Here is a 23,146-nt window from a genome sequence, read left to right as displayed (position 1 = left end):
CACGAACCACCACCTACAGGGCGGTGGACGGCTACATCCTCATACAATATATACATGGTGGACACACCTAAAGAGAAGGAGTCCGATGGTGATAACGGTATTCCTGTCGATGAACCTCCAAAGTGTCGGCATCACAAACGCCGACTTCGATCTGGCAAAAGGAAAAACATCAACATTGTCATGGACGACGATGATAATTTGAACCAATCTGAGGAACCCGTAGAACCAGTGTTGGAGCAGGACGCGTGAGAGGACGGCGAGCATAGTCTGGCGATGTTGTCGGACCCAAGCGATACCGAAGATAGCAATTACCAACCTGTCTCCGAAGAGGAGATCAGCCTAGGTGACGACGAATTCGTCGTCCAAGAAGAACCCTTAGAACAAGAACGCCTCCATCAAAGGCTTATCGCCGCTGCAAGATTCCTGAAGAAGCAGAAGCAGTGGCTTAAAGCCGCACAGGATACACTCAATGACAGATGGAACAAAGTGCTAGACGCTGAGGAAAAATACGGTGATAATCGCCAAACAAAGAGCTATCCTAAACGTAAGCTGCTGCCCAAATTCAAGGACGAGGCTATTGCGCCTATATCCCCGAAAAACAATATGGCTGACAAGCGGGATCGACCACCTTGTGGTCGAGACAGATCGTCTAGCAATGCCGAACACAATCTTGCACCCCCTCCCCATAAAGGAAGGGAGGTTGTGACTCAGGACCACGAACATGATCTACGTGAGGACCTGGACAAAAAGGCTGGCAAAACCAGGTCCATCTATGGATCCAGATAATGTGCTCCTACACGAGATCACAATTATCAAACCAAATATGCCGGTCACTTACCAGTTCGGAACCAATACCAAACATTTCAACCGTCAGACCCACGCCACGACACAGCCAGATACAGGGGTGCCGCACACCCCCTGTGCTTCACCAATGAGGTGCTGGAACATGATTTTAGAGAAGGGTTCAAACCCGTAAACATCGAGGCATATGATGGAACAATGGACCTTGTGGTTTGGATAGAAGACTTTATTCTTCACATCCACATGGCTCGCGGATATGATCTCCACACCATCAAATACTTACCCCTCAAGCTAAAACGACCAGCTTGGCACTATCGGAAGCTGGGAAGAACTTGAGGACGCTTTCCAGGCCAATTTCCAAGAGACCTATGTTCGGCCCCCTGACGATCTAAGTCTCATAATCCAACAACCCGAAGAATCAGCCCATAAGCTTTGGAACCGGTTTCACAGTAAGAAGAACCAAATCATCAATTGTCTGGACGCTGAAGCCCTATCGGCCTTCAAACACAGTGTCCGGGACGAATGTCTAGCCAGACACCTTGGCCAGGAAAAGCCAAGGACAATGGCAGCCTTAATTACACTCATGACCCACTTTTGTGCACGCGAGGACAGCTGGTTAGCCCATAGCAGCACCACTGATCCCGGCACATCTGAGGTCAGGGATGGCAATGGAAAACCATGACGCAACAAAAACAAATTAAATGTCGGAACAATGAAGAAAGCCCAGACAATACATCGGTAAATACCGGTTTCAGGGGCTCTAGACCCAGTCAACGAAAGATGCCATTTAAAGGCAACAAAGATGGTCCCTCCAGCCTGGATAAAATTCTAGATAGGCCCTGCCAGATCCACGACACTCCTGATAAACCAGCCAATCATACCAACAGAGAATGTTGGGTCTTCAAGCAGGCCAGCAAACTCAATGCCGAACACAAAGAGAAGGGACCTCAGAGCGAAGACGAGGAGGAATCTTTCCAGCCGGACACGGGGGGACAGAAGAAATTTCCACCAGAGATCAAAACAGTGAACATGATCTATGTCACTCATATCCCAAAGAGGGAGCGCAAACACGCACTCCGAGATGTCTACGCCGTCAAGCCCGTCGCCCCCAAATTCAACCCATGGTCGGCCTGTCCGATCACCTTTGATCGCAGGGATCATCCGACCAGTATCCCTCATGGGGGTTCAGCTGCCTTAGTGCTTGATCCAATAATTGACTGATACCACCTCACTCGAGTCCTTATGGACGGCGGCAGCAGTCTCAATCTAATATATCAAGACACTATCCGCAAGATGGGGATAGACCCATCAAGAATCAATCCAAGCAGCACTACCTTTAAAGGAGTTATATCGGGCGTAGAAGCCCACTACATAGGCTCTCTAACATTGGATGTTGTATTCGGCTCTCCCGATAACTTTCGAAGCGAAGAACTAGTCTTCGACATAGCTTCGTTCCGAAGTGGCTATCACGCACTACTCGGAAGAACGACATTCGCCCGTTTCAATGCAGTCTTCCATTATGCTTATCTAAAACTCAAAATGCCTCGACCATGTGGCGTCATTACGGTCAGCGGAAATACGGAGCGCTCTCTTCGTACAAAAGAATACACGGCGGCTCTAGCAGTCGAAGCACAAAACGGCCTATTCAAGCCGAGCAGCTCATCGGTAGTTAAGACCAAAGACGCAGCTAAACGTATCCGACGCACACCTCAGTGCAGTAGCTCAGATAAACCCGAGATCGATTAGCCGCTACGCCCCCATCGACCGCCCCATAGGGAGATATCACACATGCCATGTATACATAAATATACACTAAAAATTGCTTGGGTGGCAACGAGGGCACACTACACACAAAAAGTCCATAGTTCGGCTCGATCCTATTTGGACTCCAGAAGTTATATTTCAAGGTTCATTAAAACAAACCAGCTTTACTTACAGCCACACCAGATTCTTTTACCTGTTTCTTTCCCCTTTTTACAGATGGCCATCACACTATACCCTTCAAGGACACTTCACAACGGAGAAAATAGTGCAGACGTGCAGTAGGGCCCCGCATTAAGGTTTCTTTTTTAGATTAAGACCTTGTGTAAACCTTTTTTATCTCTTTTTGTTTTATACTTTCCTGGCATTTAAAATGTCCAAGAAAGATATCGACATTACTTGTAAATATACGGCTCGCCGTACTAAAGTGGATGTTATAGAAGCAGCTTGGTTCGTATTGTGTTTTGAGATTGATGCTCTCACCACCTGCGCTCTTTTCCCATGTCTGATTGCCATACGTGCCTTGATACCAGGGTCTATTGTCAGGGGTTGTATTCAGCCCGGTATATATTGAAAAGTCCTAACACCAGTAGGGAGTGTTCGGCGTCGCCAGTTTGGCCTTATATGCATCAGCTCCGAATCATGTCTTTGGTCAATAGTTGGGTTGTCTGGCTCCTGTGCTTACTACCTTACGTTCCGCTATATTGGCTAGGGTAGTAAAGGGAGAAGTACTGCGATTATGTCCTGGCTCGTTCGGATGAGCACCTCAGTAGATAATGCCAAAAACTGACTGTCATGATGCGGCGAGAGCTGGTCAACCATTCGACGGCTCATCGGAATCTTTGCGACTCCCTCCGTATTTAACGAAGGACCGTTATTTTGGTCATGTATGTCAAACGCGTCATATTCGGATAAACGCGAACATACCAAGGGCTATACGTAGACCCACCGTCAAACTCCTATGGCTAAGTGAAAGTGTTAAAGCCCTATAGTCCGATTGCCTGGTTCGCCGCACTGACACCTCCTTAACGGACCAAGACATTGGGTCAAGTGTGATCAAGTGCTTTTGCAAACACCCCTGTGTTATACGCGAGGGGGGCTGAAGTCGACGACTGGCAAACTTTCAAATTATATATATATAAACGGCCGCACACGAGGCACCAAAACTTTTTGGGAAAAAGTATAAAAACATATCCTTAAAACATATCATAACATTGTTTTTACAATTTCAATACACTTCACTCGGACATAATATCTTTCGAGCGTTGACCCTCTATCAAGTGGGCACCTTCTAGGACATCTTCAAGGTAATGTTCTGGAATTTTAGGGTCCTTGCCTTCGGGTGGACTCTACGCTGCAATATCGGTGGCCTTCATCTTCGCCCAATATGTCTTAACACGGGCAAGGGCCATCCGTGCACCTTCTATGCATGTTGACTGCTTAACAACATCGATATGCGGCACCGCATCAACAAGTTGCCGCACCAAACCTAAATAACTATGCGTAATTGGCTCAGTCGGCCACAACCCGGCTATGACGCTTTGGCACAATCTTGTGGAGCTCGGCTTATTGTGCCATCTGTTCATTCAACAGTGGACGCTTTGGCGTGTCAAATTGCGACCAGAATAGCTTTTCCGTCGCATGTCCTTCTTGCGTGTGGAAAAACTTATTCGCATCGACAATACTCTTCGGCAGGTCCAAAAAGGCGTCTGGAGAACTCCACAAATGATTAAGCAGGGCATACTTCGGATCGCCAAACTTAGTTTGCATTAAAAAGGACTTACCAGCCGTGATCTCCCCAGCTTGTCGGATCTCCTCCTGAGCTGCTCTAGACTCACACAGGGCTTCCTTCGCCTCTTGTAAGGCCATGTCAAGATCGACCACTTTGGCTTTGTTATCTTTCTCAAGAACTTGGCAACGGCTGGTGGCATCCTTGAGCTCAAGTGCCATAGTATATATTCTCTCCTCGCACTGATGCCAAGCAGTCTGCTCAGCCTTTAATTCGGCGGCTACCTTTTCGGCAGCGACATTACTCATCCTAGCTTGCTCCTTGGCCCAGGCAAGTTCAGCCCGAAGGGTCTCAACTGTGGCGTCACTATCTGCAGTTATGCATATACAAATACTTAGCGTCACGCTCATTTCATAAAGCTAGCATGTACTGAGTGCTCCAAAGACATACCATGCGCCTCGTCGAGCCGCCGGTTAATAAGCATTATGTCATCATCCGCTACATCGACTTTCTACTTCAGATGTGCTACCTCTATAGCTTGGGCAGTTGCCACGGATGTAACAGCTTGTGTTTCAATTAGTCAGATCATTTCCTGGGCATATATTTTTGATCCTCTGATTGCCTCCATTTGGATGTCAACCAGAGTCTCAAGGGCTACTATCTATGCACAGGTGCAATTTGCATTTATAACATAAATAAAATTACACTACGTACCTCGAAACCTCTGAGGGCCGCACACCCCGGAACCTCGGCGGCCGAGGCGTTACCTTCGGGACCGGTCTTCACTGCCCCTCGCCCCACTCATTGATCGGCAAGATCCTCCGGGACGACACCTTAGTGTCGTCTGCCTTATCAGACAGGGAGATCTGTGGAGTCGTCTCGCTCTCAATCATCTCCGGAAGGAGATCCCCCGAAGAGGAGGACTGTTGAGGAGGGCCGCATGCTGGACGGCAAACATATATTTTAAATGTTACCCTCGCATCCAGGAAAGAACGGGATATGTTTAAAACACCCTGTTTCACTTAGGATTTGGCTAAGGGCCTATCTTTGCGGAGTGGCTGCATGTCAATGTCACCCCCTGACTGGGATATCTTCCCCCGCTTAGAAGGTTCTCTCTTCAAGTCTTTGGAGGCGGTCCTTTTCTTCCCATAAAGAGAAGGGATGTCAGCTTGCCCTTCCCTTCCACCTTCGGAAGTGGAAGTTCCAATCTCCCCGGGCATATTGCCTGGTGTACCTCTAGAATGGAGGTCACCTTGGGCCTCTTCGCTCTCCTCCTTATCTTTCCCCGCCGGAACTTGATATGGTGCCGAAGCCAGCATCTAACACCGGATTGATAGCATTTTCGGGAAGTGGAGCTGAACACCTAATTCTCTCCACCTTCTTTATCCAGCCCTGGCCAAATAGATTTTTATCAGTATGATGCTATGAGGAATTTGACTAAACTATGTTCGGGAGTTAGGCACTTACCGGAGTATCTGGATGATTGCAGTCGAGATTGATGTCTTCTGTAGTGTGCGGCCACTGTTTTCGTGCGCCTAAGAATAATTTTCACATCTCTCTGAGCATTGTGCCGGAGAAGTGCTGAAGGGTCCGTGGACCTTCCGTATTGAACTCCCACATATGGAGAGGACACCGCTGGCACGGCAGGATCCGGCGGACTAGCATTACTTGGATTATGTTGGTAAGACCGTGTCCTTTACATTGAGGCTCCGAATGCGAGTTTGCAATGTCTACACTTCATTAATAGATCCCCAGTCCAGGCCCTTGTTAATCCATGATGCGAGATGTAACGGAGGGCCGGATCGAAACGCAGGAGTAGCTGCCCACTTTTTACCATGGGGTTCGGTAATGTAAAACCACTCATATTGCCATAGGTCAGAAGATTCTGCGAAGGAGCCCTTTGGCCAAAGAGAAGTGGTGAGTTTGCTTATTGAAGCACCTCCGCACTCCGCTTGTTTCTTGTCGATTACCTTCGGTTTCACATTAAAGGTCTTAAGCCATAAGTCGAAGTGTGGGGAAATACGGAGGAAGGCATCGCACGTGATGATGAACGCCGAGATGTGAAGGAAGGAGTCTAGAGCTAGATCATGGAAATCTAGTCCGTAATAAAACATGTGCCCTCGGACAAAGGGATGAAGAGCAAATCCAAGCCATCAGTGGAAGTGAGAGATAAACACGACCCTCTCATTGGATCTGGGAGTAGGAATAACCTGCCCTTGAGCAGGAAGCCTGTGGAGGATTTCCGCAGTCATGTATCTTGCCTCCTGAGCTTTGAGATATCCTCCTCTATGACAGAAGAGGCCGTCCACCAGCCTTGAAGGCTGGGTCCGGACATGGCTGGAAGCTCAAAGCGACTGGATTAACCCTTGGGTGTTGGAACCTGAGGTGGGAGGTAGAGGAAAGGATTGGCGTGGAATGAAAAGGACAGGTCTTGGCCCCTTTATAAAGGCCACGAATATCAAACGTCCCCTCTGTGGCCTTAAAACATGCCTATTCCCAAGGAATCATGCCAACAGAATGGTTGGGTTACCACGCCCGTGTTGATGAAGATCCCACAATAAGGGGACACGATCTCTTCTTTGACAAGACGTGCCAATAAAAACCGCCTCTCGAAACATGGAGTGGCAGGCTAGAAAACGATTCAAAATAATGGACGGGTCATGACGTAATGTCGTGCTACCCAAATCATCAACGGATTGGACTCATGAAAATATCATACTCTCTACGGTTGTGTGTGGAACTTGTTTTGCTGAGCCAGACACAATTCTTGCGTTCGAAGTCTACTTTAACGTATTCGGAGAAGGAACCTGCTTTGCAATGCCGAAGACAATCTGCACGCCGGACTAATCGTCATTGAAGCCTGGTTCAAGGGCTATTGAGGGAGTCCTGTATTAAGGGGTCCTCGGACAGTCAGACTATTAACTTGGGATGGACTATTGGGCTATGAAGATACAAGATAGAAAACTTCGTCCCGTGTCCGGATGGGACTCTCCTTTGCGTGGAAGGGAAGCTTGGCGATTCGGATATGCAGATTCCTTTCTCTGTAACCGACTTTGTGTTACCCTATCCCCCTCGGGTGTCTATTTAAACTAGAGGGTTTAGTCCATAGAACAACGATCATAATCTCATATCGACTTCTAGGGTTTAGCCATTACGGTCTCGTGGTAGATCAACTCTTGTAATACTCATATTCATCAAGATCAATCAAGCAGGAAGTAGGGTATTACCTCCATAGAGAGGGCCCGAACCTGGGTAAACATTGTGTCCCCCGCCTCTTGTTACCATTAGCCTTAGACGCACAGTTCGGGACCCCCTATCCTAGATCCACCGGATTTAACACCGACATTACATACCATGCAGGAAATGGGAATGAATGTCAAACACCCAGCCACCGTCACTAGGCCTCAAACATTAAGATTCCTTGTTTTTAAATTCTAGTAAATCCCAAACTCGTCTGAAATTCATGAAACATGACATGCTATCATGGAGCGGCATCAGCATGCCATGGTAAATTTTTTGTCCCATTTTGGACAGGTTTGGGTATAAGCTACTCATAAACCAGAGCTTATCACAACAAGCCTGATGGTTTCGGTTGGGAATGTCCCACCTTTGGGGACGAAATGATATCATCTGACTCTTATTGCTTTCAAATATTTTCTAGTGTCAACATAGAACAACAAGAGTGTTGTGTTAATTTTTGGTATTTTTCGGGGTTCATTTGGATATTTTTATGCAGTAATTGAGTTTTCGATGCATTTATGTGCATAATTCAAATTTGAACTACATGCGCATGCTCTAATGCATATAAATTGGTTGAAAATTCCAATATGTGTCCTTGGTTGCATGCTTAGGTCACATGCAAGAAATGGGAATAAATGTCAAACACCCTGCTGCCATCACTCGACCACAAACATTGAGATTCCTGGTTTTTAAATTCTAGTAAATCCAAAACTCGTTTGAATTCATGAAACTTGGCATGCTATCATGGAGCGGTAGCAACATGCCGTGGTAAACTTTTTGTCCCATTTGGGGCAGGTTTGGGTATAAGCTTCTCACAAACCAGAGCTTCTCTGTCACGACCGACTTTTTCAATAAATAAATATTGAGAAAATCGATCTTTAAATCCCAGTATAGGAAAAAGTCATCCTTTCTGGTAGACAAATGCTTGATAGACAGAGAACCAGTAGCATCAAATATATTACAGGGTTGAGCTGCGGCTGCTCAACAATTTATTACAAACTCGTCAATATCTTACATATGGGCGGTTATGACCCAGGGGTGTGGTGGCATGCTACTAGCTCGAGGAAAAAGTGGTGGTGGATAACTTGACTCCTAACTGGCAGCTCATCGAGCGTTGGGGGAGGCTCGATGAATTTATTCGGGGGTTGCGGAAGCGGATAATACAATGACCAAAACAGGATCGCACGGGACTGACTAGGACTCCTCTAGGCGTCGGACTCGCTATCAAACTCGTCATCCAAGAGATCGCCTTCATCAACATCTGGCCAAATCAACAAGCCAGGTGAGTACTTTGAAAGTACTCGCAAGACAGTTCGGACAAAAGATATAATCAATGAATGCATGAATGCGTCATGAATAAAAGATGATGCTCATATAACAACAATAATATTGCGGGACTTGATAAATAAAGTAAATAACTGAAAAACCAATTGGGTGTCTGGAGCGACGCCTCGAAAGGTAAATAAATAAAATGCATGCCGTAGCCGGGCGTCTAAGCGACACCACATAAAGGGCTTAAAAGAAATGCCGCAGTCGGGCGTCTTAGCGACACCACATAAAGGGCTTAAAAGAAATGCCACAGTCGGACGTCTGAGCGACATCACATAAAGGGCTTTAAAAGAAATTCCATAGTCGGACGTCTGAGAGACATCACATAAAGGGCTGTAAAAGAAATGCCACAGTCGGACGTCTGAGCAACATCGCAGACAGGGCTTGCAAAAAATGTAAATAACAGGTATGCCACCGTTGGACGTCTGAGCGACATCACAAACAGGGCCTATAACAAAAGTAAATAACGGGTATGCCACCGTCGGACGTCTGAGCGACATCGCAGACAGGGCTTGTAATAAATGTAAATAACAAGATTAGTCCATCCACAAGAATAATCTTTTAACCGGATTTATCACACATAAATCCCACTGGAGTTTTGTCACTGAGGCTGATACCTGACAAGATAAGATGAATATAGTACTTGAACAAAGTACAAGATAATTGAAAGATTTGAGACTCTGCAGAGTTTGGATGAACTGACCACAGCCAACGGATTTCCGTAGTCACGAAGGACTAGTTCCTTTTACGGTATTTCAGTAGAAACACATTTAACTAGTACACATCCATTTCACCTCACGATGCCAGGAATCACCCTGGACAACATCCAAGAAAAACTTTGAGACGGGGAGGCCACAACCTCGAATAGCATGGGATCAAATTTCTATACGCGCACTCTAAGGGGTGCCCCCCTCTCGGTCCCAACCGGAAACACCCATGCCCCCTGACCAGATGATGGGCTTTAATCCAGGGCCATGGAACCCTCATCCCGGCCTCTCTATTTGGTGTGTACCAGGAAAACGATTTGCAACTTACTATGCCATATTCCTTTCAGAAAACATGTGACAGTATAGGAAGGGATGAATGGAAATGTGATTTGTTTCACGATGACACGGAAGTCAAATAATCTGGCATAAGACTGGTATGTCACAACACTGCCATCTTACCCAGCCTCATGCCAACACATGGCTATGCAAATATGTATCCAACAACATAATGCTTTCCGAAACTTACTTTCCGCTTATGTGCATGAAATATAACATTCAAAGTGATGTTCATAAACATGCCATGACTATACTAAAATGCAAACATGCAACAACACTCATCATATCAAGAGTTCAAACATGCTTCCCTGGTTTGGAGTAGTCGGAGTTTAACTGTGTGAAGTTTGCAACTCCGTCACCTCCTCCGGTATCTACGGTATAAGAAAAATACGTACGCAACGTAAATACCGTGAGTGTACAGATAAGTGCTCCAAATAATTTTCAAATAAATATGACAAAAAACTAGATAGAAAAATAAAGATGACATAAAAGGAATCAATCAAAAATCATTTTCTGTTTAAAAGTTATAAGAGTTTTGGTTTGAGGACCCATCTATAATGAAACAGAAAGTTTCCAGGGGGCTCTGCGGAAAAGTCCAGAATAACGTTTCGTTTAAAAGAAATGGCTGTGAGGCTAACAGGCGGGCTCCACCTGTCGGGTTTGAAATTTCAAACGGACAAAAGAGAGCGCGACGGCGCCCGAGAGATGCGATGGTCGCCGGCGGCGATCCACGGCGAGGCAAGGTGATCGGGGGTTACCTTCGAGATCAGTGCACCATTCCGCGTCTGTGGGTGGTGGTGGTGGTCGCCGGTGAGCACTGTGTCGACGGCGGCCCTTGCTCCGGCGGACGGCGGTTCGGGCAGTCGTGGATCTCGCCGGAGGGAGCTATGGGGATCAAATAGGAGTGGGGGTTAGTCTCCTAGTTGCTCGAGAGGGTTGCTGACGAAGTTAGGGCGTCGGAGATGGCCTCACCGGAGCGAATCGAGGTGGAGGCCGAGGCGGAACGGGACGGCCGGAGTCAGGCAAGAAGGGCCCCTCAAGGCTCTTCCAGTGGCAAGGCGGGGTCTAGTGAGGTGGTGGAGTCGTGCGGGGGTGAGAGCGAGCTCGGGGGTGCTATTTATAGCCGGCCCGAGGCGGTTGCCGTGAACGGATAAGTCCGAGAAGTTGATTACGGCGGCGCTGTGGCTGGACGGTCGGCTTAGGAGCTTGAGCATCGCCTGGGTGGAGTATTGGTGCTGTTTCTGTGTCCAACTCAGCACGGGAGGGTTGGTTACGGTCTGCCCTCGACGGAACGGCCGCACGGCCCGGCGGCGGTAGAGAACGCGCTCTACGCGTGCCAAGCCACAGCGACGGTGCTGCATGCGTGTGCTGGCAAGGAGATGGCCACGCGAAGCAACCAGGAGGTTTGGGCGGCGCCGAACGGTGTTGAGCCGCCGTTTTGCTTCCTGTCGGCCGTTACAGTGGTTCTGCCACCGCAAAGCACGCCGGCGCAGGCGGGCCAGGGCGCCACCGACGCCAGGAAGGTGCCAAGCGCGCGTGTGGAGCTTCGGACAAGCAGTCTAGGCTGCGAGCATCGAGCCAACGCACAGTGGGCATGTGACTGAAGTTCTGTCGGAGAAACGACACTGAACTTTCTGAATTTACTGAATATGAACAGAAACAGTGCATGCCAAGTGTTCGATAGAATGATTCTGGCATCTAGGGATTTTTCCTTGAGCTGATTTTTGGTGGAGTGGCCTCTAATTGCAACTAGAGGTTGCCTGAATTTTGGTGGAATTTTTGGACGAGTGTAGATATGAATTTCACCAAATTTGGCAAATCTGGTCCAAACTTGCAGAGAGTAAATTTTGAAATATTTGAAAAGAAGAAGAGTGGATCAAGATGGTTCTAGGTTGTGGGTACAAAGGACTATCCAGAGGTGTTGAGTTGAGGTCAAAAATCAAATGCATTAGGGTACTTGCTTTGCAAATCACCTAGGCTCAAAAGAAAAGACAGAATTATTTTTGGAAAGAGAAATAATTGGAATAAAATCCAAAAATGGATTTTATTAGTTTGGACAGAATGTTTGGGTTGTATCCAAGTGGGAGGAGGGGTTTTGGGGAAATTTTACCATAAGAAGCATGGTAAACAAGAGTGGATCAAAATCAAAAGAAAGCCCAAAAACAAAAGATTTTCTTTTTAAAAGAAACTAAATCCAAGAAAAAATATTTTTGAGAGGGCAAACTTAGCAAGAGGGTTTTTAAGAAGGGTTTAAATGATCTTCTTTCAAACCAAGCAAGGCTCTTTCTGAAAACAAAAATCACAAAATTTTTGGAGTGTCATAGCACCTACCCCCTTAGGAAAAATCTCATCCCCGAGATTTCAGCTGATCCTTAAACAGGTGTGGGTGCTCTATCCGAAGAAAATCCTCGCTCTCCCAAGTTGCTTCATTCTTGGTGTGATTACTCCACTGAACTCTGAAAATCTTAATGGTTTTCTGTCGGGTCCTCCTCTCAGACTATTCTAATATTTTTATTGGGTGCTCCTGGTAAGTGAGGTCCGGTTGCACATCAATATTCTCATGTGAAACTTGCTTCTCTGGGTTGCTCACATATTTTCTCAACTGCGAGATGTGAAACACGTTGTGGATACCGGATAAGTCTCCGGGTAGGTCTAGCTGGTAGGCTACCGTGCCTCTTCGGGCCACTATATGAAATGGTTCGATGAATCTTGGTGCTAGCTTCCCCCTAATCTTCAATCGTTGCAGAACCTTCATAGGAGAAACTCTTAGGTATACCAATTCTCCGGGTTCAAAACTGATTTCCCAATGCTTTCGGTCGTAATAACTCTTTTGCCGACTTTGAGCTGTTTTGAGTCGATCTCTAATTGTCTTAACTTTCTCCTCGGCCTCCTTGAGCATATCTAGGCCAAAGATATGGCTGTCTCCGATCTCTGACCAATTTAGCGGGGTACGACATCTTCTCCCATATAGAGCTTCAAAGGGTGCCATTTGCAAGCTGGCTTGATAGCTGTTGTTGTATGCGAACTCTGCATATGGCAAACTTTCTTCCCAACTATTCCCGTAGGTGAGGACACAGGCTCTTAGCATGTCTTCTAGGATTTGGTTTACGCGTTCCGTCTACCCATCAGTCTGGGGATGGTATGCGGTACTGAAGGCTAGTTGGGTTCCCAGTGCCTGTTGTAGTTGATCCCAAAATATAGAGACGAACTGTGTGCCTCTATCGGAGATGATAGTCTTAGGGACTCCATGCAGGCAGACGATACGGGCAAGATAAAGTCTGGCCAATCTCTGAGTGGTGTAAGTTGTCTTTACCGGAATAAAATGTGCCACCTTGGTTAATCTGTCGGTTATGACCCATATGGCCTCGTTTCCGTGTCGTGACCGTGGCAGTCCAACGATAAAGTCCATTCCAATCTCGTCCCATTTCCACTCAGGTATCTTATTTGGCTATAAAAGTCCGGCTGGTTTCTGGTGCTCGGCCTTGATACGTTGACAAGAGTCACAACATGCAATGAACGTGGCTATATCTCTCTTCATACCGTGCCACCAAAAATTTTCCTGAAGGTCTTTGTACATTTTTGTCCCTCCAGGATGGATTGAATACGGAGCTGTGTGACTTTCAGTCAATATCTGCTGTTTGAGGTCCTTGACATTTGGTACGCATAGCCTCTCTCCATACCACAATATTCCTTGCTTATCTACGTTGAATTCTGAGGCTCTTCCCAAACTCACTTTTCTTTTTATGCCTCAATGCTGGGGTGTCCGTGCTAGGCTTCCTTGATCCTTTCCATCAGGGTAGGCTGTATTTCTATATTCGACACACTGCCTTCGGTAACCATTATTAGATTGAGTCGGGCAAATTCCTGCTGAAATTCTGGCCTCAACTTTGGTATACTGTCGTCGTCCGTGCTGGGATTTCGACTAAGTGCATCTACCACAACATTTTCTTTTCCGGGATGATAGTGGATTCCAACATCATAATCCTTCACCAACTCTAACCAGCGTCGTTGCCGTAAATTTAACTCTGGCTGTGTGAAAATATACTTAAGAATCTTATGGTCTGTGTATATCTCACAACGATTCCCATGTAGGAAGTGTCTCCATTCCTTGAGTGCATGGATGACCGCTGCTAATTCCAAGTCATGAGTGGGATAATTCTCCTCATGCTTGCATAGTTGTCTGGAGACATACGCAACTACCTTGGCTTCTAGCATCAATACGCATCCGAGGCCTTTCCGGGATGCATCACAATATACCTCAAAATTCTTGTGTATATCTGGCACAATTAGTACTGGTGCCATTGTTAATTTGCTTTTTAGCTCCTGGAAGCTTTTCTCACATGCTTCTGTCCATTCAAACTTCTTGCCTTTCTTGAGCAATTGTGTCATGGGCTTTGCTATAGTGGAGAATCCTTCAATAAATCTCCGATAATAGCCTGCCATTCCCAAGAAACTCCGTACGTCCGTTACGTTAGCTGGTGGTTTCCAGCCAAGTATGGCCTTGACTTTTTCTGGGTCTACTGCAATACCTTCTTGGGTTAGCACGTGGCCCAGAAAACCCACCTGCCTTAGCCAAAATTCACATTTTCTGAATTTGGCGTACAGTTGATGTTTCCTGAGTTCTCCGAGTACAATCCTGAGATGTTCGGCGTGCTCTTCTGGTGTTTTGGAATATATCAGAATATCATCGATGAATACCACAACAAACTTGTCCATATACTTCATAAATACTTTGTTCATGAGGTGAACAAATTATGCGGGGGCGTTGGTTAGCCCGAATGGCATCACTGTGAACTCATACAGCCCATATCTGGAGGTGAAGGCGGTCTTGGGAATATCTTCTGTTCGTACTTTTAATTGGTGGTATCCTGATCTCAAGTCAATTTTTGAGAAGACTTTGGCCTGTGCGAGCTGATCGAATAAATCATTTATTCGGGGCATTGGGTATTTGTTCTTGATTGTGACCATGTTTAGAGCTCGATAATCAATAACAACCTCATTGTTCCATCCTTCTTCTTGGAAAATAAAATTGGAGAACCCCAAGGTGAGGAGCTGGCTCGTATGTATCCTTTCTCCAATAATTCTTTTATTTGCTTCTTCAACTCTACCAATTCGGATGGTGCCATTCTGTAAGGTTTCTTGTAAATAGGAGCGATTCCGGGTGCTAGCTGAATGCTGAATTCTATCTCTCGGTCCGGTGGCATGCCTGGTAGTTCTTCTGGAAATACGTCTGGGAATTCACATACTACTGGAACCTTGTTCAGCTCAGAAACGTCCACCTTGTTTAATCTAGGTTGCCGAGGTATGTGTCTCTCTTTGGCTGAAACTATTATTTTCTTCCCATGATGGTGTGTGAGAATCACGGTACGGTTGAAGCAGTCAATAAAACCTTTGTTGGTGGTTAACCAATCCATTCATAGGATGACATCCAGTCCTTTGCTTTCCAGTACAATAAGGTTGGCGTAAAACTTCAATCCTTCAAATTCAATAACCACACCTTGACAGTAACTCTGGGTCACTTGCTTAATTCCAGGGGACTTGATGATCATTGATTTTTCCAAGGGAAGCATCGAAAAATTATTTTGCAAAGCAAAACTTTTCGAAACGAATGAGTGAGAAGCTCCAGAATCAAACAAAACCAAGGCAGGTATTGTGTTGACGGGGTACGTACCGAGTACGATATCTGTGGCGTTCTGTGCTTCCTCTCGGGTCACGTGGTTCAAGTGACCTTTTCGGTGGTTGTTGTTGGGGTTGAAATTGCTTCGCTTTGGTGATGAATTATTGCCACCATTATTGAGCTTCGGGGTTGAGCTCCTTGGCTTGGGGCACTGCTTGGCATAGTGCCCTTCTTCTCCACAAGCATAACAGGTAATGCCTGGGCGATAGGTGAACTCTTTGTCTCTTGCATGGAAATTCTTGATTAGACGTGAATTTTCCGTCGGGGTTTTGTGTGTTCCACCCTTCTGAATTTCCGTCTTGTTTCTGGGGTTGCGAGCAAAAGTAGTCTGGTCCCTTTTGCGTTTGCGGAAATCTTCCAGGCTACGTCGCTCATTTTCCAGAGTAATGGCCTTATCCACCAGTGTTTTAAAATCTGGAAAGGTATGCACAACTAGCTGGAACTTAAGGGCGGGTGCCAGGCCTTCCAAGAATTTTTCCATCTTCTTGCTCTCGGTCATGCGTTCTTCATTGGCATAGCGAGACAGCAGAGTGAATTGGCTGTTGTATTCTCACACTGTCATGGCCCTTTGCTTGAGTTCATCAAATTATTTCTTCTTTATTTTCATGATGCTCTTAGGAATATCTGCCCCACGAAAACCTTCTTTGAAATTTTCCCAGGTGATTTCATTTTTGTTGGGGTGCATGTGTAGGAAGTTTTCCCACCACGATGCAGCTGCTCCTGTGAGATAATGTGGTGCATACAATACTTTTTCAAGGTCTGAACACTGTGCGATAATTAATTTTCTCTCCATGTCTCGAAGCCAGTCGTCGGCCTCAAGAGGCTTGTCAGTACGAGAAAATGTTGGAGGACGCATCTTTTGTAACTCAGATAATTTGGATTGCGGTTGATACTAACCACGGTTACTTCCCATATTGATGAATTGGTTCATCATTTCCTGGTGTTGCTGCTGACTTTGTTCATACAAATGACACACTTGTGTAAAAGCTGTTTCACTGTCATGTTGACTTGTCTGACCCTGAGTGAAATTGTGGTTCTGCGGTGTGCCATAAATTTCTTCTCGCTGAGTTGGGATGGAGTGCGTCCAAGGACGAGACATCTTTCACTCTAGGGATATATTTTGTGAACTCGTAAGATAAGAAAGAGAGTCACAAAAGTCAATAAAATCACACACAAAGAACATTTTTAAACTCCAGGATATTTTTGGAAACACACGATTGCGCGCGGAGAAGGACTATTACATATCTTACACGCGGGCATAATTATACATTACATCACTCAGGATATGCGTACATAATCCTGACATGTTATTTAAACTAGTGCACTCCTCCAGATCCTACATGATGCGCAAACAGGCTACTTCTCACAACCTATGTACATATAAACATATTACACAAGTCGATACATCGCATGGCGTCTACGCGTACTCAGTCGAAAATGGTGAGGATCTCCCTTGGCCTGCCGAGGGTGAGACGCAGTGACGTTGGGGAATCAACTTCCTCCTCGCTAATAGGTTCCAGACGGGGAACACTGCGCTGAGCTGATGGAGCAGGTGCCATAGGCGGAGTACCCTGAATAAGAGTGGGCGGAATAGGTGGAGTAGCACATATGGGAGTGGGTGCAAAAAGTGGTGCGGCGCGAACGGGAGTGGGTGCAAAAAGTGGTGCAGCGCGAACGGGAGTGGGTGCAATAGCCTGGTTGAATTCCTCAGTGGTAGGCAGACGACGTGCAGTAGCGAGAATGGTAGGCGAATGAGGATCTGAGGATGAGATAAAGGTCAGCGGTGGAGCGGTGTGTAGGAGTTCCCTCCTGTTAGCAGCACCGCCATGAACTGAGTCCATGCGGGCAGCTACGAGGTCGTCCACCATGCTGTCAAAGGCTGCCTCCAGGGCTCGGAGGTACTCGACAAGCATCTCAAAGGCCTCGTCTTGCTCTCCTCTGGGGCAAGAGAATGAGTAGTGACAGGTGTAAGGCACATGGCATGGAAGGTAGCGATAGCGACGGGTCTTCATTGCAGGAAGGACATCCCGAAGACGAGCTATCGCCTCGCGGGCTTCCATCTGCATAGCATGCCTCTCTGTAGGCATGGCTCTCCCCAAGAAACGGAAGCGGCGCATCTCAACACGCCCTCCCCTGAATTGCACCGCGGCTTGGTGCATGGTCAGACTGTCGTTGATCTTGTGCGGATAAAGCGTGAAGACTAGGCGCACGGATGGCCCCATCGCGACCTGAACGATGAAGGAGAGGAGTTTGATGAACCCCTCAGGCACGTTGGCGAACATTTGAGACTCGCAGTTGCTGCCGGCCATCTACAAAAGTAGGCAAAAATTCTGAGTGATCAGATCATAAATTTTTATGCTGACTGTCAGAAAGATGACTACATTTTGTAAAAAAAAGAATAAACACTGTCATGCTAATAATTAAATTAGCAATCACACCTAGTGGCTTCCTACAGTCAGCCTGGCTCTGGTTACCAAGTCTGTCACAACCGACTTTTTCAATAAATAAATATTGAGAAAATCGATCTTTAAATCCTAGTATAGGAAAAAGTCATCCTTTCTGGTAGACAAATGCTTGATAAACAGAGAACCAGTAGCATCAAATATATTACAGGGTTGAGCCGAGGCTGCTCAACAATTTATTACAAACTCGCCAATATCTTACATATGGGCGGTTATGACACAGGGGTGTGGTGGCATGCTACTAGCTCGAGGAAAAAGTGGTGGTGGATAACTTGACTCCTAACTGGCAGCTCATCGAGCGTCGGGGGAGGCTCAATGAATTTATTCGGGGGTTGCGGAAGCGAATAATACAATGACCAAAACAGGATCGCACGGGACTAACTGGGACTCCTCTAGGCGTCGGACTCGCTATCAAACTCTTCATCCAAGAGATCGCCTTCATCAACATCTGGCCAAATCAACAAGCCAGGTGAGTACTTTGAAACTACTTGCAAGACAGTTCGGACAAAAGATATAATCAATGAATGCATGAATGCGTCATGAATAAAAGATGATGCTCATATAACAAAAATAATATTGCGGGACTTGATAAATAAAATAAATAACTGAAAACCGATCGGGTGTCTGGAGCGACGCCTCAAAAGGTAAATAAATAAAATGCATGCCGCAGTCGGGCGTCTAAGCGACACCACATAAAGGGCTTAAAAGAAATGCCGCAGTCGGGCGTCTTAGCGACACCACATAAAGGGCTTAAAAGAAATGCCACAGTCGGACGTCTGAGCGACATCACATAAAGGGCTTTAAAAGAAATGCCACAGTCGAACGTCTGAGCGACATCACATAAAGGGCTGTAAAAGAAATGCCACAGTCGGACATCTGAGCAACATCGCAGACAGGGCTTGCAACAAATGTAAATAACAGGTATGCCACTGTCGGATGTCTGAGCGACATCACAGACAGGGCCTATAACAAAAGTAAATAACAGGTATGCCACCGTCGGACATCTGAGCGACATCGCAGACAGGGCTTGTAATAAATGTAAATAACAAGATTAGTCCATCCACAAGAATAATCTTTTAACCGGATTTATCACACATAAATCCCACCGGAGTTTTGTCACTGAGGCTGATACTTGACAAGATAAGATGAATATAGTACTTGAACAAAGTACAAGATAATTGAAAGATTTGAGACTCTGCAGAGTTTGGATGAACTGACCACAGCCAACAGATTTCCGTAGTCACGAAGGACTAGTTCCATTTACGCTATTTCAGTAGAAATACATTTAACTAGTACACACCCATTTCACCTCACGATGCCAGGAATCACCCTGGACAATGTCCAAGAAAAACTTTGAGATGGGGAGGCCACAACCTCGAATACCATGGGATCAAATTTCTATACGCGCGCTCTAAGGGGTGCCCCCCTCTTGGTCCCAACCGGAAACACCCATGCCCCCTGACCGAATGACGGGCTTTAATCCAGGGCCATGGAACCCTCATCCCGGCCTCTCTATTTGGTGTGTACCAGGAAAACGATTTGCAACTTACTATGCCATATTCCTTTCGGAAAACATGTGACAGTATAGGAAGGGATGAATGGAAATGTGATTTGTTTCAAGATGACATGGAAGTCAAATAATTTGGCATAAGACTGGCATGTCACAACACTGCCATCTTACCCATCCTCATGCCAACACATGGCTATGCAAATATGTATCCAACAACATAATGCTTTCCGAAACTTACTTTCCGCTTATGTGCATGAAATATAACATTCAAAGTGATGTTCATAAACATGCCATGACTATACTAAAATGCAAACATGCAACAACACTCATCATATCAAGAGTTCAAACATGCTTGCCTGGTTCGGAGTAGTCGGAGTTTAACTGTGTGAAGTTTGCAGCTCCGTCACCTCCTCCGGTATCTACGGTATAAGAAAAATACGTACACAACGTAAATACCGTGAGTGTACAGATAATTGTTCCAAATATTTTCAAATAAATATGACAAAAAACTAGACAGAACAATAAAGATGACAGAAAAGGAATCAATCAAAAATCATTTTCTGTTTAAAAGTTATAAGAGTTTTGGTCCAAGGACCCATCTATAATGAAACAGAAAGTTTCCAGGGGGCTCTGCGGAAAAGTCCAGAAGAACGTTTCGTTTAAAAGAAACGGCTGTGAGGCTGACAGGCGGGCTCCACCTGTCGGGTTTGAAATTTCAAACAGAGAAAACAGAGCGTGCCGGCGCCCGAGAGGTGCGGTGGTCGCCGGCGGCGATCCACGGCGAGGCAAGGTGATCGGGGGTTACCTTCGAGATCAGTGCACCGTTCGGCGTCTGTGGGTGGTGGTGGTGGTCGTCGGCGAGCACTGTGTCGACAGCGGCCCTTGCTCCGGCGGACGGCGGTTCGGGCAGTCGTGGATCTCGCCGGAGGGAGGTGCGGGGATCAAATAGGAGTGGGGGTTAGTCTCCTAGTTGCTCGAGAGGGTTGCTGACGAAGTTAGGGCATCGGAGACGGCCTCACCGGAACGAATCGAGGTGGAGGCCGAGGCAGAACGGGGCGGCCGGAGTCGGGGAAGAAGGGCCCCTCGAGGCTCTTCTAGTGGCTAGGCGGGGTCTAGTGAGGTGGTGGAGTCGTGCGGGCGCGAGAGCGAGCTCGGGGGTGCTATTAATAGCCGGCCCGAGGCGGTTGCCGTGAACGGATAAATACGGCGAGTTGATTACGGCGGCGCTGTGGCTGGACGGTCGGCTTAGGAGCTTGAGCATCGCCTAGGTGGAGTATTGGTGCCGTTTCTGTGTCCAACTCAGCACGGGAGGGTTGGTTACGGTCTGCCCTCGACGGAACGGCTGCACGGCCCGTCGGCGGCAGAGAACGCGCTCCGCGCGTGCCAAGCCACAGCGATGCTACTGCATGCGTGCGCTGGCAAGGAAATGGCCACGCGGAGCCACCAGGAGGTTTGGGCGGCGCCGAACGGCGTTGAGCCGCTGTTTTGCTTCCCGTCGGCCGTTACGGTGGTTCTGCCGCCGCAAAGCACGCCGGCGCAGGCGGGCCAAGGCGCCACCGACGCCAGGAAGGCGCCAAGATCGCGTGTGGAGCTCCGGACAAGCAGGCCAGGCTGCGAGCATCGAGCCAACGCACAGTGGGCATGTGACTGAAGTTCTGTCGGAGAAACGACACTGAACTTTCTGAATTTACTGAATATGAACAGAAACAGTGCATGCCAAGTGTTCGACAGAATGATTCTGGCATCTAGGGATTTTTCCTTGAGCTGATTTTTGGTGGAGTGGCCTCTCATTGCAACTAGAGGTTGCCTGAATTTTGGTGGAATTTTTGGAGGAGTGTCGATATGAATTTCACCAAATTTGGCAAATCTGGTCCAAACTTGCAGAGAGTAAATTTTGAAATATTTGAAAAGAAGAAGAGTGGATCAAGATGGTTCTAGGTTGTGGGTACAAAGGACTATCCAGAGGTGTTGAGTTGAGGTCAAAAATCAAATGCATTAGGGTACTTGCTTTGCAAATCACCTAGGCTCAAAAGAAAAGAAAGAATTATTTTTGGAAAGAGAAATAATTGGAATAAAATCCAAAAATGGATTTTATTAGTTTGGACAGAATGTTTGGGTTGTATCCAAGTGGGAGGAGGGGTTTTGGGGAAATTTTACCATAAGAAGCATGGTAAACAAGAGTGGATCAAAATCAAAAGAAAGCCTAAAAACAAAAGATTTTCTTTTTAAAAGAAACTAAATCCAAGAAAAAATATTTTTGAGAGGGAAACTTAGCAAGAGGGTTTTTAAGAAGGGTTTAAATGATCTTCTTTCAAACCAAGCAAGGCTCTTTCTGAAAACAAAAATCACAAAATTTTTGGAGTGTCACATTCTCACAACAAGCCTGATGGTTTCGGTAGGGAATGTCCCACCTTTGGGGACGAAATGATATTAGTTGGCTCTTATTGATTTCAAAAAATTTCTAGTGTCAACATAGAAAAAAAAGTGTTGTGTCAATTTTTGGGATTTTTTGGGGTTCGTTTGGAAATTTTTATGCATTAATCGAGTTTTCGATGCATTTATGTGCATAATTCAAATTAGAACTACATGCACGTGCTCTAATGCATATAAACTGGTTGAAAATTCAAATTGTGTCCTTGGTTGCATGCTTAGGTCCCATGCAAGAAATGAGAATGAATGTCAAACACCCTACCACCGTCACTCGGCCGCAAACATTGAGATCCTTGGTTTTTAAATTGAAGTAAATTGAAAACTTGTCTCAAATTCAGGAAACTTGGCATGCTATCATGGAGCGGCATCAACATGTCATGGTAATTTTTTTGTCCCATTTGGGGCAGGTTTGGGTATAAGCTTCTCACAAATCAGAGCTTCTCACAACAAGCCTGATGGTTTCGGTAGGGAACGTCGCACCTTCGGGGACAAAATGATATACGCTGCCTCTTATTGCTTTCAAACATTTTCTAGTGTCAACATAGAATAACAGGAGTGTTGTGTTAAATTTTACAATTTTTGGGGGTTCGTTTGGACATTTTTATACATTAACTGGGTTTCTAGGCATTTTATGTGCATAATTAAAAATTGAACTACATCCACATGTTCCACTGCATATAAATTGGTTGAAAAATCAAATATTTGTCCTTGGGTGCATGCTTAGGTCCCATGCAAGAAATGGGAATGAATTTCAAACACCAAGGCACTGTTGATTGCCGGTAAAATATTGAGATACTTTGTTTTTAAATTCTAGGAAATCCAAAACTCGTCTAAAATTCATGCAACTTGGCATGCCACCATGGAATGGCACCCGACATGCTGTGGTATTTTTCGTGTCCATTTTGAGAGAAGAGGCACTCGAATAACAACCAACAAAGGCATTTTCAAACAAATAGCTTCCACTCTAACATCATGAACATTTGTATAATTCAAATCATGTGCCTTTTGTTAACCATTCATGTGACGCCATGTGTCTTGGTTTTTATGGCTATAGGAGGTGCCGTGCGGCAGCTGCTTGACTAAACGGGAGGCCAGCGAGCACAGTCCGGTGTGCAGACTGACTGAGAGGCATGCAAGATGTCCTCCAATGTGTAGGCTCACTTG

This window comes from Triticum aestivum, chromosome 4B, assembly GCF_018294505.1.
Source record: "Triticum aestivum cultivar Chinese Spring chromosome 4B, IWGSC CS RefSeq v2.1, whole genome shotgun sequence".
Classification (NCBI taxonomy): Eukaryota; Viridiplantae; Streptophyta; class Magnoliopsida; order Poales; family Poaceae; genus Triticum; species Triticum aestivum.
The sequence above is the reverse complement of the archived record's forward strand: the minus strand, read 5'-3'. Positions refer to the sequence as shown.